At 49.0% G+C, this 14,408-nt stretch overlaps 1 long non-coding RNA gene across 3 annotated transcripts; it reads right to left on the bottom strand.

Annotated features, from left to right (window-relative positions):
* Positions 1-8: 8 nt before the first annotated feature.
* LOC149916070 (uncharacterized) lies at positions 9-5,904 on the bottom strand. Of its 3 annotated transcripts, XR_016470791.1 has the most exons (5): positions 5,608-5,904; positions 3,705-3,762; positions 2,155-3,262; positions 1,366-1,949; positions 9-825 (listed from the first exon to the last, which is right to left on the bottom strand). It is a non-coding gene; the product is annotated as an uncharacterized LOC149916070 (long non-coding RNA). The 3 variants fall into 3 exon arrangements; XR_016470790.1 differs by lacking the exon at positions 3,705-3,762 and having other exon boundaries at positions 2,155-2,652; XR_016470792.1 differs by lacking the exon at positions 3,705-3,762 and having other exon boundaries at positions 1,500-1,949; positions 2,155-2,652.
* Positions 5,905-14,408: the final 8,504 nt, after the last annotated feature.

Genomic DNA, 14,408 nt, shown 5'->3' with positions numbered 1-14,408 from the left:
CAGGAACCGCACTGTGCTGCTTCTGAGGAGAGAAAGAAAGGAGGGTCCATGGAAATGGGCACCCAACATCTGCAAAGAGATGCAGCGTTCCAGATCGTGCCAGAGACAGGATATCACAGTGCTGAGTCATTAGCTACCACTAAAGGAAACAAACATTTGGGAGAGTATTCACAGCAACTGCTGCAATTTCTGGGCATATCCCAGCTTTCTTACTGTTCAGGTGGAGAAGACTGGCGCTCACAGACATCAGTTCAGTGGGTTAAACCAACACACCTGCAAAATGCCAGCATTATTCAGGAAACAGTCTTCAGGTGCCACAGTTCAATCCACGCAAAGTTATTGTGCAGAGCCTTAGCTCTTGACTTCCATTTCTTCCCTAAATTTTACTACTGCAAGCAGCTAGAACACCTTTCAGGTGAAATTCAGGGCAGCAGGGACCTGGCAAACCATAACTAGGTGCAGCTGGCAGGAGGGCAGTTCACGCTCTTTGCTCCCACCCTGCCCCAGAAGGTTAAGGAGCCTGGCAATGCTGTCCTGTTGCAGCACATGCAGAATCCAACCAGTTATGGAGGTAACAAAGGACCAGTAGTGCTCCCCCTGCTCCAGCTTTTCCCCTTCAAAATGAGAGAAAGGAAGAAAACCCAAACAAATAAATCCAGCCATACTTTTCCATATGCAGAGCAGGAATGGGAACTGCGTCTGTCTTCTCATTGAGACAGTGGTGGGGAAGCTCAGTTCCTGGGGTCCTCTCCACAGGGACTGCCCCCTGGCTTCACTCTTTCTTCAACTGCCTCAATCCCCAAAATCTCCTTTTGGAAAGAATCCCTAAAGAAAGAACCTGCAAGTGAAAAATAGTAAGGAGAAGCATTTTCCCAGCTTTCTTCTATCATGCACTTTAGACTCTTGAGTAGGACAGCGTCTTAAAATCAACTGGTTACAAGAACCATCCCCAAAATACAACTAGATTCTGTACAGCTGCCATGATTTCTGACAGCAAGTGTTCTCCATCTCCTCAACATTTATACACCTTGAAGCAAGTGGCTGGTGTTGCTGTCATGAAGAAAACTCCCTTTGTCTTCCACTCCTACTGGTATATAGCTGCACTGGTACGATCCACGTGTTCAACAGACCTCAGCTCTGCCTCAGCCAGGCACAGTGGCTGTCCTTCTCCCTCCCAGCTCACACACCAGAGCACTGCTGTGCCACATGGTAAGAGCAGCAGTGACAGTGGGCAGCACCCATCAGCCTCCACCCTGCTCTCACCACCAGCTGGGACAAGGGCTGACACAGCGGGCCCACCCCAGCCCAGCTTTTCTTCTGAGACACCTCCCAGCAACCACCCAGCACCAAACCCAGTTCACCCACTCGGCCTGCTCAGCCTGAGCTGTGCCCAGCTCATGCACGTGCTGCAGCAGTGCTTCTGACGGGTTCTCACAGGGCAATCTCTCTCAAGGAAGGCCCAGAGCCCAGTCTCTGCGTGCAGCACCAGCTCTGCTCACCAGCTGTGGGACAAACGCTCCCACCCCAGCAACAGTTGTGACCTCTGTGAGTGCCCACATCACTTCTGGGCCTCCATCAGACGTAATCCAAATTTTAAGAAACCAACAGCAGGGTCACCCAATGGAGTTATCTGAAGTAAAATAACAAAGAAGTTAAGATGACTCTTGTGTAGCCAGCTCAGGTCCCCCTCTTGCTCAGGTGCTGCATGATCGGACAAAGGAGATGTTGCCTCTGAGGTGGAGGCTGGAAGGGTCTGGGCTTTCAAACTGTCAGCAAGCATTTGGATGAGCCACCTTCCTGCTGAGGAGCTCCTTAACAGCATTCCTGCCTCCTCCGGTACCGTACTGGGAGATGCTCCAGAGTTCATTAGCCTGGACTCCCATCAACAGCTGCTCCTGCACTGACCTTCACTCACACTCTGATACTGTCCACTTCCAGCACAAGCTGACCTGCAAGGAAATGTGGGATTAATGCAAATGCAGGAGCCCACGGCTGTGTCACCACCACGTATTGCAGCCTTGGGAAGTCAGCTACAACTACAACCTTGGTCAGAATTAAAACAGGCACAGTACATTAACTGTGACCTCTAAACTGAAGTAATTGTCACGATCAGAAATACATACTGAAATCACTCACTTAACTATTGGTGGTTACCTCCAAACTCTTTTGCTTTTGGGAGAATATGGACTCAGAATTGAAGGATACAAGAAAAATGACATCTGCTTCACTGGAGGTGGTTAAGCTTGGAAGTAGGATTCCAAAATGAAAAGGTTTTCAACTCCTTATAAGGCAGAAAGCGATGGGATGATTGCTGACGCCTGCAGAAAGCCTGATCTGCTCTGCCACAGGTGGCTGAATGACACAAAAGCTGTGCTGCTCATTCAGAAGTGCGTGGGGCATGGGGTGGGCATGGGGCACCAACACACGGGATGTCAACACTCCTCGGGCACTTTCCCATCAGAAGGGAATTCCCTTCTCCCTGCCATGCCATGTCCACACCACTCCTAAGGGCTGTACTGACACAGTCAGCACAGAATCCATGCAAACGTTCTTTTCTCATCGTGGTGGTTTTTAACAGACGCAAGCAATGAGACATCAGGTCACTGTGTGGGCTGCTGGGTGACACTGCCATCATTTCCAAGCCATTGCTTCCTAGGGGCAAATAAAGTAAAATACTTTAAGAAAATTTCACACAGAGATTGCATACTATACTATTCTTTTACACAAAGCAGAAGGACAAAACAGGAGATACGTGCAGCTGCATCAACACCCCAGTTGCTGAAGGAATGGAAAGACAGATCAAATGACAATACATTATTCTCATACAAGGACTGCTCATCAGCACCCACTGCCCAAGGAGCAATGCAGGGAAGACTTGCATTTCTTCTTCTCCTAGCCAGAAACTGTTTTTCCTACCTTAAAAAGGAAAGGAAAAAAAGCCTGACATAGTGCTGACAGGGCAGGCAGATGTGGCACACCAAGGCATACTGAATCTGCAGAACATTTGAAACTTTCACCTTTCCTCCAAGAGCAGTCTAAACCTTCCATACCCACTCCTACTTTCACCACTATTCTTACCAAAGCTGCTTTTTCAGCTGGGGCTCCTCTCTGTCCTCAGCAGTATGACTCAGCACACAGATGCACCTCAGCTCCATTTCGTTTCCACGCCCACTTTGTGGGACTGTGGGTTTCCCATCAGAAGGCTTCACACACACCGTGCGTTCAGCTCAGTGAAAGGAGACACAACTGATACAGGCTTGTTCTGCAAGAGAAATTCAGGTTCTCTTCTCATTCCCACAATCCTTCCAGTAGTTCAGTCCATTTGGTACATTACCATGTCCCGGATTCTCAGCTGTGTTTTCCACACACTAGTCTGTCTACCAACAATGCATACACAGGAACCAAGAAACCAATAGCTACACTCAATCATAACCCAGGGCAAGGAAATCTCAGAGCAATCCTAAGTGAAATCACCACTTTTCTGAAACTCTGCCTCAAGCTCCTCATGCTCCCCCTCAACTCTTTTCTCAGAAGCCCACTCCTCTGCTTTTTCCTTTTCCTCTGAATGCTTGCATTTTTGTGCAGCCAGGACTTGGGAGAAAGCTGGGATGCAAACTGCAGAGAACTGTCCCAGCAATGAACAAACAGAAAGCCTGGGCAGAAAGACAGTGCATCAAGTCCAGATGCCTGTTATGTTTCTGTACCTCTCTTTGGTGCTTTCTCCAGCTCTGTCTTCTTCTCCAGCCTTTCCACACGGCCATGCTGCAGTGGAAGGCCACTGGCGTCAGTTTCTCGCAGAGAGAAAGCAGGAAATACTTGAAGAGCAACTCTTTGGAAGAAGATTTTAGCACAGCCAGCCACTAACTTCAAGTTTTCAAGCACAGTTTCTTAAATTTGCCTTTCCACTGCTCTAACATTATGCCTTCCTTACAGTCAACACGAGGCACTTTTCTCTCCTCCATCACACACACCCTTTCACACAGTCCTATTTAGATGAAAGTACCCAAACTACAGCTCACAAAACATTCTTACCCACAGAGGCTTTCCATTTCCCCCTTTCTCAATAAGAGTCAATAGAATCCCATGCTCCATCCCTAAAATAAAGTACAGCCTTTCCATGTCACAGAAAGCAGTTGCCAATAGAATCCTTGTCCTGTTAGCCCACATCCACCAAAATCCCTCCAATACACCATTTCTACACCCAAAACAAACTCATTTTTTCAACTGAAATGCATTTACAGAAAGTATTACTAGTCTCATTCCTGCTGAGTGAGTGGCAAATGAATCCACATCTGTCAGACAGCTCTACAATGCACAAAGCAAAGCTGCACAAGCAAACACAACACTGTCAGGTGCATGAGCTGAGAAACACTTCATTCCTAAGTCAAACAACTGTGAGTACAAGTACCTCCACACTGTTTGGCCTTTCCAAGGAACAGACACAGCTCTAAGAACCATTTAGACACAGACTCGGATCGCTCTACTGCCACCGACAGCCACTGTCAGCCTCTCTATTGCTTCCAGTACAGCGCTGCCATCAGTCACTCTTTCTTCTCAAGACTCTCTTGTTTTCTCACTTACCTCCTTAGTTGCACTAAGGAAATGGTTTTGTCATTAGCTACGGCATCCACCCCCAACCAAACCAACACATCTATCAGTCAGCAGGGTTGTGCCCCATGAGGCCAGGCCTCATGCCATGACAGGAGAGGAGCAAGGTCCAAGGCTGCAGCAAGGGAGAATTTGCTCAAAGGCAACAGCCGTGGGCACAGAAATCAAGGCAAGAAGCTGCTTATCTTCAGAAGGATTCAGGTAGGCAGGGATCTCCTTTGCCTACACTGCCAACCCTTCAATGAGGGCTGGGAAGAGGTGGATCCTGGCTCCACCCCTTCTGTCATTCTGGAACATTGCATGCTCTGGGTTGGCCCTGCCTTTCTACCAGGTGAAAAATCAGGTTTCAAGCCATGTCTCAGCATTTACACTACAGCATCCCTTAGCATTAACTCCACAGGACAACCCTTAACCCTTTACCTTAACCTAAAACGCTAATCCTTAACACTCACCCCAAAAGATACTCCTCAGCCCTAATCCAAAATGCTAACGCTTAACCCTCATTCCCATCTCAAAAGTGCTGCTGTTGTCCCTAACAAAAAGGACAAGCCATAAACCCCCAACCAGGTGGGCACACCCCCACCATCACTAACATCAAGTGTTAAGCCTTAACCTTTAAACCTAACAGAAAACAGTAACATGAAACCCTAACCCCAAAGGGTTACCCTCAGCACTTAGCTCTAGCACTAAACACTAACACTTCATCACAATCCACAAGTGTAAACCTTAGGATCATAGGATCACCACGGTTGGAAACAACATCTAAGATCATCTAGTCCAACATTTCCCACTAAATCACATCCCTCGGTACAACACCTAAACACTCCTTGAACACCTCTGGGGATGGTGATTCCACCATTTCCTCTTCCATAAAAACCTAACCCAAAAGGGTATATCCCATCACCATCACCCACAAGGGTAACTGCAGACAAAGGCAATAGCAAATACAGCTGCTTTAAACCAGTCCTAAATTACCCAAGAAAAGTAAAGGACACAAACCTGTAAATACAGAATGAGCCAGCAGGATGAGGAAATGAGCAGAGATTTCAGAAACGCGTCTGCTGTCAGGGAGGGGAGTTCAGGCCTGCCCCAGCACCACAGATCTCCATGACACGACACAACATGGGGAGGTGGCAAAGGTGACAGGGCTAGGAGGAGAGCTGGTGGAGGAGGAAGGTTGGATGCCTGGCAGTTTGAGAGGGACTGAGGTAGCCTCACCCATCACAGACATGGTCAGCGCAGACACTTTGGTGTCTGACATGATGTAAAGTGTCTTCGTAGGGCTGGACATGGTCACTGCAGAGAAGGAAAGAACGTGGTCAGCAGTTGTGGGGACAGGGTGCCTACCCTGGGCTGCAGCCCTGGCAGCAGAGTTGCAGGGCTTCAAACTGCACAGAAAACACCCTTGTCTCATTTTGTTTTCAGACTGACTCCAAAATAAACCCCAGCACTGCCACAGCCTGCGCAGAGCACAGCAAGGGAGCCCCAAACCTTTCAGCTCCCTTTCTAGACCCCTCAGAGTCTAAGAATCCTCCCTCCCTTTAGTGATCTCACTCTCTCCCCAGGGGGCTAGGACCATAGGCTTCTTCCTTGGCCATCCCACTCTCAGAGCTGTCACACAGCTCGTGCATCTTCAACTCTGACCCACCAGCACTGAAGCGCACACACCACCTGACATGGCTTCACAAGCAACCATCTGCCTTCGCATCACATGCCTCTACCTGCCTTTGCTAAGCAAGCACGCACCTACCTGCCTTTGCTTTGGAAGCATGCACACGCTTCCCTTTGCTAAGCAAGACCACAGTCCCTTTTAATCTCAGGAGGGAATAAAACAGCCCGAACAAAAAGGGTATGGCGAGGCTCTCTCTAGGATGCCTGTTGTCTCAGCAGAGTTGACAGTTACTTAAAATGCACAAAGTACCTACAAAACCATCACGCTCAAACAAGGAAAGTAAACAAGTCCAGGATGCCGTGAAGGGTTCCTAGCTCTTTGTAGGTAATACCTGCTCCGTGGGCACAGGATGCGCACAAATTGCCCCTCATCTCTTCCCCATCCCCTTGCCCTCCCCACCCCCCCGTGATTTCCACAGGCATTTAGAGACTCTGTGGAAAGGCAACATAAGGCTCATGGAGAAGACTGGATGTACATGAGGTTTTTCCCTTCCCTGGTGCTAGAGCACTGCTTGTCTAGATGATGAATGTTTTTCATACAAGCACCAACCAAGCGTGGCAACAAACAGCTGAAATGGCATTTCCCCTGCAAAACAACCAGCCTGTCTAAAGACCTCACCTCAGAGACTTGCCAAAAAGGCCAGAACTCCCTTTTGGCAGGCTTACTCACAGAACAGCAGGCTTCTCTTCACCGTGCATCACATGGACACAAACAGGCTGTTTGTGCAAGGAGGGCAATTTCACCCGAGCACCTCACCATATCCACCCTGCTTTTCTGCAGAGATACAAGGATAAAAACCTCAGTTCCTCTGAGCAACGACTGGAAGGAACTCTGGAAAATTCTCCATTCAAAAGCAGCTCCTTTGTGGTCCTGGTTCCTGAGGGCTCCTTTGGATCACCTTTCAGGCAAAGTGTAAGAGGTTCTACTGTACAAACCTATGTATCTGGGTACCTTTTTCCACCCCAAAACTAATTCTGACAGAGTTGTGATGCAGACATTGGACACGGAGAAGAAGAGAAAAAGAACAGAAGAGAGGATAAAATTAAGGATACCGGTAAGGAAGAAGCGCAGAAGATGAAAAGCACAATAGGATACAGGCAAGACAGCAAAAGAGATGAGCAGTAGCGGAGAGAATAAAGGGAAGACACGCTGAGAAGGATAAGAGCAGAAGGAGAACAGACAAGAAAGAAAGAAGAGCAGAGAAGAAGAAAAAGGATGTAGGTAAGAAAAACAAGCAGACAAGGAGAAAAGCAAAAGAGGTATTAGCGTATACAGAGCGTATACAGAGAAGACAAAAGCAGAAGTGGAGAGAAGCTGAAGAGGAAAAGCGAGAAAGGAAGTCTGGCAGAAGTACAAGAGACAGTAAGAGAGGAAAGTGGCAAATGAGAAGAGCAGAAGAGAAGTGAGTACAGAAGAGCAGAAAACGAAAAGAGCAGTAAAGAAGAGCAGTAAAGAAGAGCAGATCGTGCTATGAAGAGAACAGTAAAAGGAGAGCACATGAAGAAAGAGGAGAGAGGACAGTGAAGAAGGAACTGCAGAAGAGGACAGTAGAAGAAGGTGTGAGGACTGGAAAGAAACAAAGTGAGTGTAGTAACAGGACACCATTTCCCTTGGGACTCTGCAATCTCTTTCACTTCTGACAGACGGAGGCGCTGAGAAGAACAAGAGCCATGTCTGTGTTCACCAAGGACTCACCTCTGCACGTGCAGCGGCAGCTCTCAGAGAAGCCTTCTTTAGTCCCACTTTCCTCTCTTCAGGTCCTGGCAGGCATGGGGAGGAGCCTGACCACCAATGAAGACCGAGGCAAGACACTTACTGAGCACCTCAGCTCAGCTTTTTCCATGTCTGAGGAAGCCAGTTGTCTGTCCTCATTTATCAGAGGGGGAACGCTCTCCTTGGCCTGTCTTCTGCCTGCGTACCTGTAGAACCCCTTCTTGTTATTTTTCACATCCCACACCAAGTTCAGCTCCACCTGTGCCTTGGCTTTCCTAATCCTATCCCTGCACACAGACAGCAGCCCTGGCAGGAACGCAGCGCTGTGGCAATTTGCAGAGCTTAACATGCAGTTCCATCAGCGCATTGTGTTTTCGCACTCAGACGTTACTGGCTGCCGAGCAGAGTGGCTGATAAGGCCATAGTGAGCCACTTTTTCCTAGCAGTGTATGTGGGACCCGAGGAAAATGTCCTCGCGCGTGTTGAGGCAAAAGATAAAAGTATTCTACTGGGACTCTGGTGCTTCTCGTGAGGCACAGTCATGGAGGCAGAAGGTAGAAGTATTCATTTGTGGAAAGTTATTGAGGAGGAACGAGGCTGTTCTCCCACTAAAGCTGAAATGAAAGTTTGAGAACGATCACTCATGGATTCCTTTTGCTAAACTCATACACTGGTTCTTAAACTGATGTGCTAATCCCTACTGCTGAACAGAGCACCCCACATCAATCCCCCCTTTTCCTTTGAGGATTACGATGTTCACATCCTAATCCTCACCACCTTTGACCTTTCATACTTAGAGATACATCTCCACAGTCCAATCACACTACAAGGAAGGATGCATACATACAGCGATTACACACACCATCCCCACAAATAACTTCTTAAACCAGTGCAATTTGGGAAGCCAGGAAGTCACGTTGGTTTCAGCTCACATCGTCTTATGTTGTGCAGTATTTCACTTTGGTGCCATATCTTATCTCCATCTGCTTCAATTCTACCACTGTGACCTACATGAACACAACAATATCATTTATTGCTGCATGAACTCCTTCTTGTGCACCTAACAAGATACCTGAAGCCCTTCTACATTGCAATACCACCCAGACCAAGCTCTGGACTTTTTCCCTTTTCTTCTTCCTTTCTGCCCCTCTTCCCCTCTCTCCTTCTTCCTTTCCTTTCCTTCTTTTCCCTTGTCCCCTTTTTTTCCCCTTTTTCCATTTCCCTCCCTCCCTCCCTCCCTTTCTTCCCATTCCTCCCTCCCTCGCTCCCTCCCTATCAGCCTGGCTCTAACGCTGTTGTCCAGATGCCCGTCTTCCTTTTCCCACACCTCCATGCTCTGCCCACATCCCCCTGTTTGGCTGCATCTCCCTGCGGATGTCCCACCCCACAGCCCCACTCACAGCCGCCATCCCCGGAGCTCTGCCCTCCCCCAGTCGCTCCCCCACCTCCCCAGGAGATCCCTGAGGGCTCTCCGTTCCCCCCCCACCCTTCTTCGCCCCCCGCTGCCCCTCGAGCCCCACTCGGGCTTCAGGCCGTGCGTGCAGGCCGCGCTGCCACGGCGACAGCGCGCCCTCCCTCCTTGCGGCGCGGGAAGCCGTCCCCGCGGCGACAGCGCATGCGCGGCGGCGTCTCCATAGCGACAGCGCCCCGGCGCCGTCCCCGCTCCCCGCGGGGGGACGCAGACTTGACTCTAGGTTTTACGCTTTACTCTGTTTTTTTTTTCTGACACTTTACTTAGGGTTTATTCACACTTTACTCAGTGTTTACCCCAAATTTACAACTTTTACTGACTCTTTACTCCGGGCTTTACTTGCACTTCACTCCTGGTCTACTCACACTTTCATGCAGATTTCTTTTCCCCGCGGTCAGTGGTGGGGTCGGAGCTGCGGACCGAATGCGGAATGCGGACCAGGGCTGCTTTCTGCACCGAGGGGTAGCGACGGGGGTGGGAGGGAGGGCGATGGGGAATAATCGGAAGAAATTCTTCCTTGTCGAATTTGTTTAAGCCCTTCCATTATTTGGTTCCAAACAGATAAAAGTTTAGCAGCTGTGCTGTCATAGTAATAAAAACCTCCCGGAGTTTTGCACCAATTTTGCCCCAAAACTCTCCATAGAAAGAGAATCCAGTTTTCGGAAATTCAGGAACATTTTTGCTTTACCATTTGAGAAAAGTAACTAATGCTAAGGTAACTACAGGCTGATTCTGAAACGTCAACTAACAGTAACGCTGCAAGATTTACCGGCTGCTCCCTCACCAGTGATGAACTCCGCACAGATCCCGACCGCTCAGCCCCTGTCCCGCAGAACGGTGCGGGCGCGCGCGAAACGAGCTCTCCGTAGTTCAGTCGGGCGGCGCTGCCGGATGAGTCGGTGGAGCAAAAGGCACTGTCGGTAGGTCAGGACCCGTAGAAGGCACTAGTTGAGAGCCTCGGTCAGGCCCCGTATCTTTTTTTTGCCACATACAGATTTCCAGATTACATAATCGCTCTGTTAATATTTTAACCTTGCAATCCAGTTTTTCTAATCCCTCACCCTCACCGACGCTCTCTGATTCGGCAGGAGGCTGCTCCTGGCAGTGTCCATCAGGGGTGATGTCAGATATAGTCCTTTTTTCCTGCTGCACTACTGCAGATGACTCAGTAGCAGTGTCATTTGAAAGATCAGGAGCTGCAGCCCCTACCAATGCTTTTACTTGACCCGCCGAGGAACACACAGGGTGTGTGATACCCCGAACAGGCACGTCAAACTCTGAAGCCAAATTAGTTGTTGTACCGGCCAGTGCCTGCATAGCTGCAGCGGCTGTCTGTCGCTTGGCTTGCATAGCTTTCAAAGAGTTAATAACAGACCTCCACAAGGGGTCAAGGGGCCGCAATAGTTTTTCTTCCTTTCCACCATTAATGACTGATTCCCACATGCAGTCCCCAATATCACACCATTTGTCGACGCTGAATATCAGCGCCACTTCTGACAAATGTCCCTTCTTCCGAGCCCAGTGCACCAGGGTCTCGGCCATGCCTTTAGGAGATGACTGCTCCCCTCTCTTAGAGAGAATATTTAACGGCAGTTTCTCCGCAGCTTCCCACTCCATCGTGGATACAGAGGGCGGGTCGCGACCCCGCTTCCAGCTAACCGCAGCACTTACGTCGGCGCCTAACCCAGCTACCGCAACACGGTGCCAACCTCTGTCGCGACCGTCCTGCCGTTGTCCATTTCCCCGAATCGTCCCACGAAGGGTCCCTGTTCGGGCGCCAAATGTGGGGAAATCTCAGGACTCTCAGGACGCGCTAGAGACATAACAGCACACCAATGTGGTTAAAGGCTATTAGTCTGCTTTATTGTTAAGCACTACTCTATTTATACATGTTAACAGAGCATTCTGCAAAACACTCCTCAACCGTTCACACAGGTGCTTAGCCAATCAGAGCTGTGAGATGTTCTTTCTTCTGGTGTCCTTGGTTCTCATGCCACTTATCTTGCTCCGCAGCTGCTGCTCCGTGCAGTTTTTTTCTTACATTCCCACACGCAGACGCTTCGGGGGGGACGTCAGAGGGGGGGTTGACTCACCCTTCCTAGCAGCAGCCTGGAGAAGGGAGAGGTGAGCCGAGGAACGCATCTCTCGCACCGCTCCAGGCACTCGTGCTCACTTACTGGTTCCTTGCTGTGCCACTACAGCAAGGAATAAGAGCTGCAAGCCACAGTAACTCAGCAGTTGGGGTGGAGAATATTATAACTTCTTGGAACCAGTGAATATCTCCTCCTATACTAAGGGTAATATCAGAATAATCTACACCTCCTTTCTTAGAATCAATCGTAATATCCTCTCCTATTCTTGCATATGTGTAACTGATCTCCATAAATGTCCTTAAACTGTCCTTTTACGGTGTGCATGTTAGGAGAGGCTACTCCCTCAGTACCCAGCGTGTGTGTGCAGTGCTGTAACTCAAAATATACCTGCTTTATAACCACTTTGTGCTTATGGAGTTTGATTTTCCACAAGTCATCCTGTTCAGGCCATGATCTGTGTTCTTCCACACACATGGAAGTTCTGTTTAGCCTTGAGTGAGACAGAAGTGAGAACACTTGGAAGAATCTGGTGAACCATGTCCCAGACTAGACTAGGGTGGGCTTCTTTGTTAGCTTCCTTGTTTGTTTTCTTTTTCTTTTTCTTTTTTCTTCTCAAGAGCAGAGTCAGAAGAGGATGTGTTGACCTCCTCTGCCATAGGGATACTGGCCCTTTTGTTACAAAACCATTGCTTTCTAGAAGACTTTGATGTGAGCGGAGGAAATAATTTTGCTCATGTGTGCAGCTGGGTTATCAGCACAAAGGAAAGAGATGCGGCTGTGATCATGGCAAAGTTCAGAGGAACATCCCCTGCAGAAAGATGCGTAGAGTTTAAACATTGCCAAGTGAAACTTGGAGCCACTTTTGCCCCACAGAAAATGCAATAGAAAAAGAAGCAGTCTTCTCCGGACACAAACCCTGTTTACCTACACTAAGTTGTTAAGGGTTAAGAAAGTAAACTTCCTCACTTTTGCCAGTGTCTTCCCTTACGGTTACAAATTCACCACTCACTGGAGTATTTAACACCCAATTAGATGCTCCAGTTACTACAAATTCCACACTTTGCTGCAATTCCTTCCTCAGCTTAATCTTCTCTACCCTTGACTGTTACTGCATCTGTTACCAAATCCAGCACCTCTTTTTGCACTAACTGCTTTCCCGTTCAATGGGGGCAGAACCCTCTTGGGCCCTTCCAGCTCTCCCCCTTCAGCTCTTCCTGAGGAGATCTCTGGGTCCTAGAGCCCTGCTCTCAGCTCCTCCCTTCCTAAGGCTTCCCATGCTAACACTGGGATATCAAGTTTCCCAGGTCTCTGCAGATGAAGGCTATTCACTCCCAGCATCTCATCTCCTGCCTTCGCAAAAACAATATTAACTGCTAAATGGTCATCGCTTTCCAACCACCACTGATTACAATTTTTAATTAAAGTTTTCTTGCTCACGGGGCCCCCAGGCTCTCCAGCAACATCTCAGGTGGAATTTGCCTGGGAACTTCCTTTCCCCGTGTTCCTCCATACTAAATTTCATTGATTCTTTATTGTTCCCCAAAGTCCACACCTTATAGCTAGTAAGTTACTGTGACCAAATACATATTCCTCTTTAAACCCCAGTCCACAACGCCAACCAAAATGCCAGTTTCCTCTATTCCACTGTAATTCCTGGACAGTACTACAGGTCAAGGCTCTGACAAATACAGGGTTAAACAAATATCCAACTAAACTCGATTCCCACGTTCACACCACTCACACCTTGGATCCAAAGGTTAGCATTCACACTAGATAGCAGCCGCTTATAAAGTCTCGTTGCTGGGTAATGGAGTCTGCCTACTTCCCCAGGGCACAGGAACACCAAATTCCCTGGGCACGAGCTATAACCAATGTCTCCCAGCAACAAGAGCACTTGTATTGTAAATGGAATTCCACAAGCAATAATTTTATAACAGAAACACTTAACAATCACAAAGATAACGACAATGAAAAACCAGTTTGGACATTTACTCGTTACATGATCCTACCAGGCCCCTTCCTGGCAGCTAACTGCAAATGCCCCCCAGCGCATTTTTGCTGCGATGATTTCTCCAAAGTATTACAAAGCTTACATTCCCGAGCGCATTATAGCCTCAATCTCAGGGTGCCTTGCAAGATTTCACCTCAGAGATACCTCCCCAAGTGGGACCCTGCTCTCAAGGGTTGTGCTCCCACACCGATCTGCATCACACAGCCTATAGCTGTGGATCCACCCTCTGGGGGAGCACCCTCGCTCCTTCACCCAAATGGAGGACATCTCCTTAAGACATACGGGTCCCTGTACCTGTAATGTACCTGGTGCATACCAGGGCTTTCTCTGCCCCACAGTGGATGATGTGTGGGCCTCGAGAGTTATAGCATAGCCAGCCCTCGTAAAACAGAGAGCTTAACCATGCTCATGCCTTGCGGAGAAGACCGAATTGAGAAAGCAGGATAGGAAGTTGTTAGCAATAGAAGTCACTCGCTCAGTGAGGAGAAACGTGCCATGAGTGCCATGGGCAGCGCTCAGTGAGGAAGTGAGCCAGCTGCAGGGAGATGCTGGCCTCGAGAGCAGGGCAGCCGGAGATTGCCTCTTCTGGGACCTGCTCACGGGTGAGAGGAGTTAAAGGAGCGCCAGGACAGCAACGTGGGGATGTGCGACCGCAAGGATGTGCGAATGTCCCCAGCAAAGGAAGCAAAGGGACGGAGCAGAGAGCGACGCTTCATTAGCGTGACAAAACACAGCCCCCATCCTCCCCTCTCTCCCACGGGTGCAGATGTGCCACGAGAACGAGCTGTGAAACTGCCCACGGCCTGGCAGCCGGCTCGGGGCGTGCTCGCTGTGGGAATT

The sequence above is a fragment of the Phasianus colchicus genome, chromosome 13 (assembly GCF_987193195.1).
Source record: "Phasianus colchicus chromosome 13, bPhaCol1.hap1.1, whole genome shotgun sequence".
NCBI lineage: Eukaryota > Metazoa > Chordata > Aves > Galliformes > Phasianidae > Phasianus > Phasianus colchicus.
The sequence above is the reverse complement of the archived record's forward strand: the minus strand, read 5'-3'. Positions and strand labels throughout refer to the sequence as shown.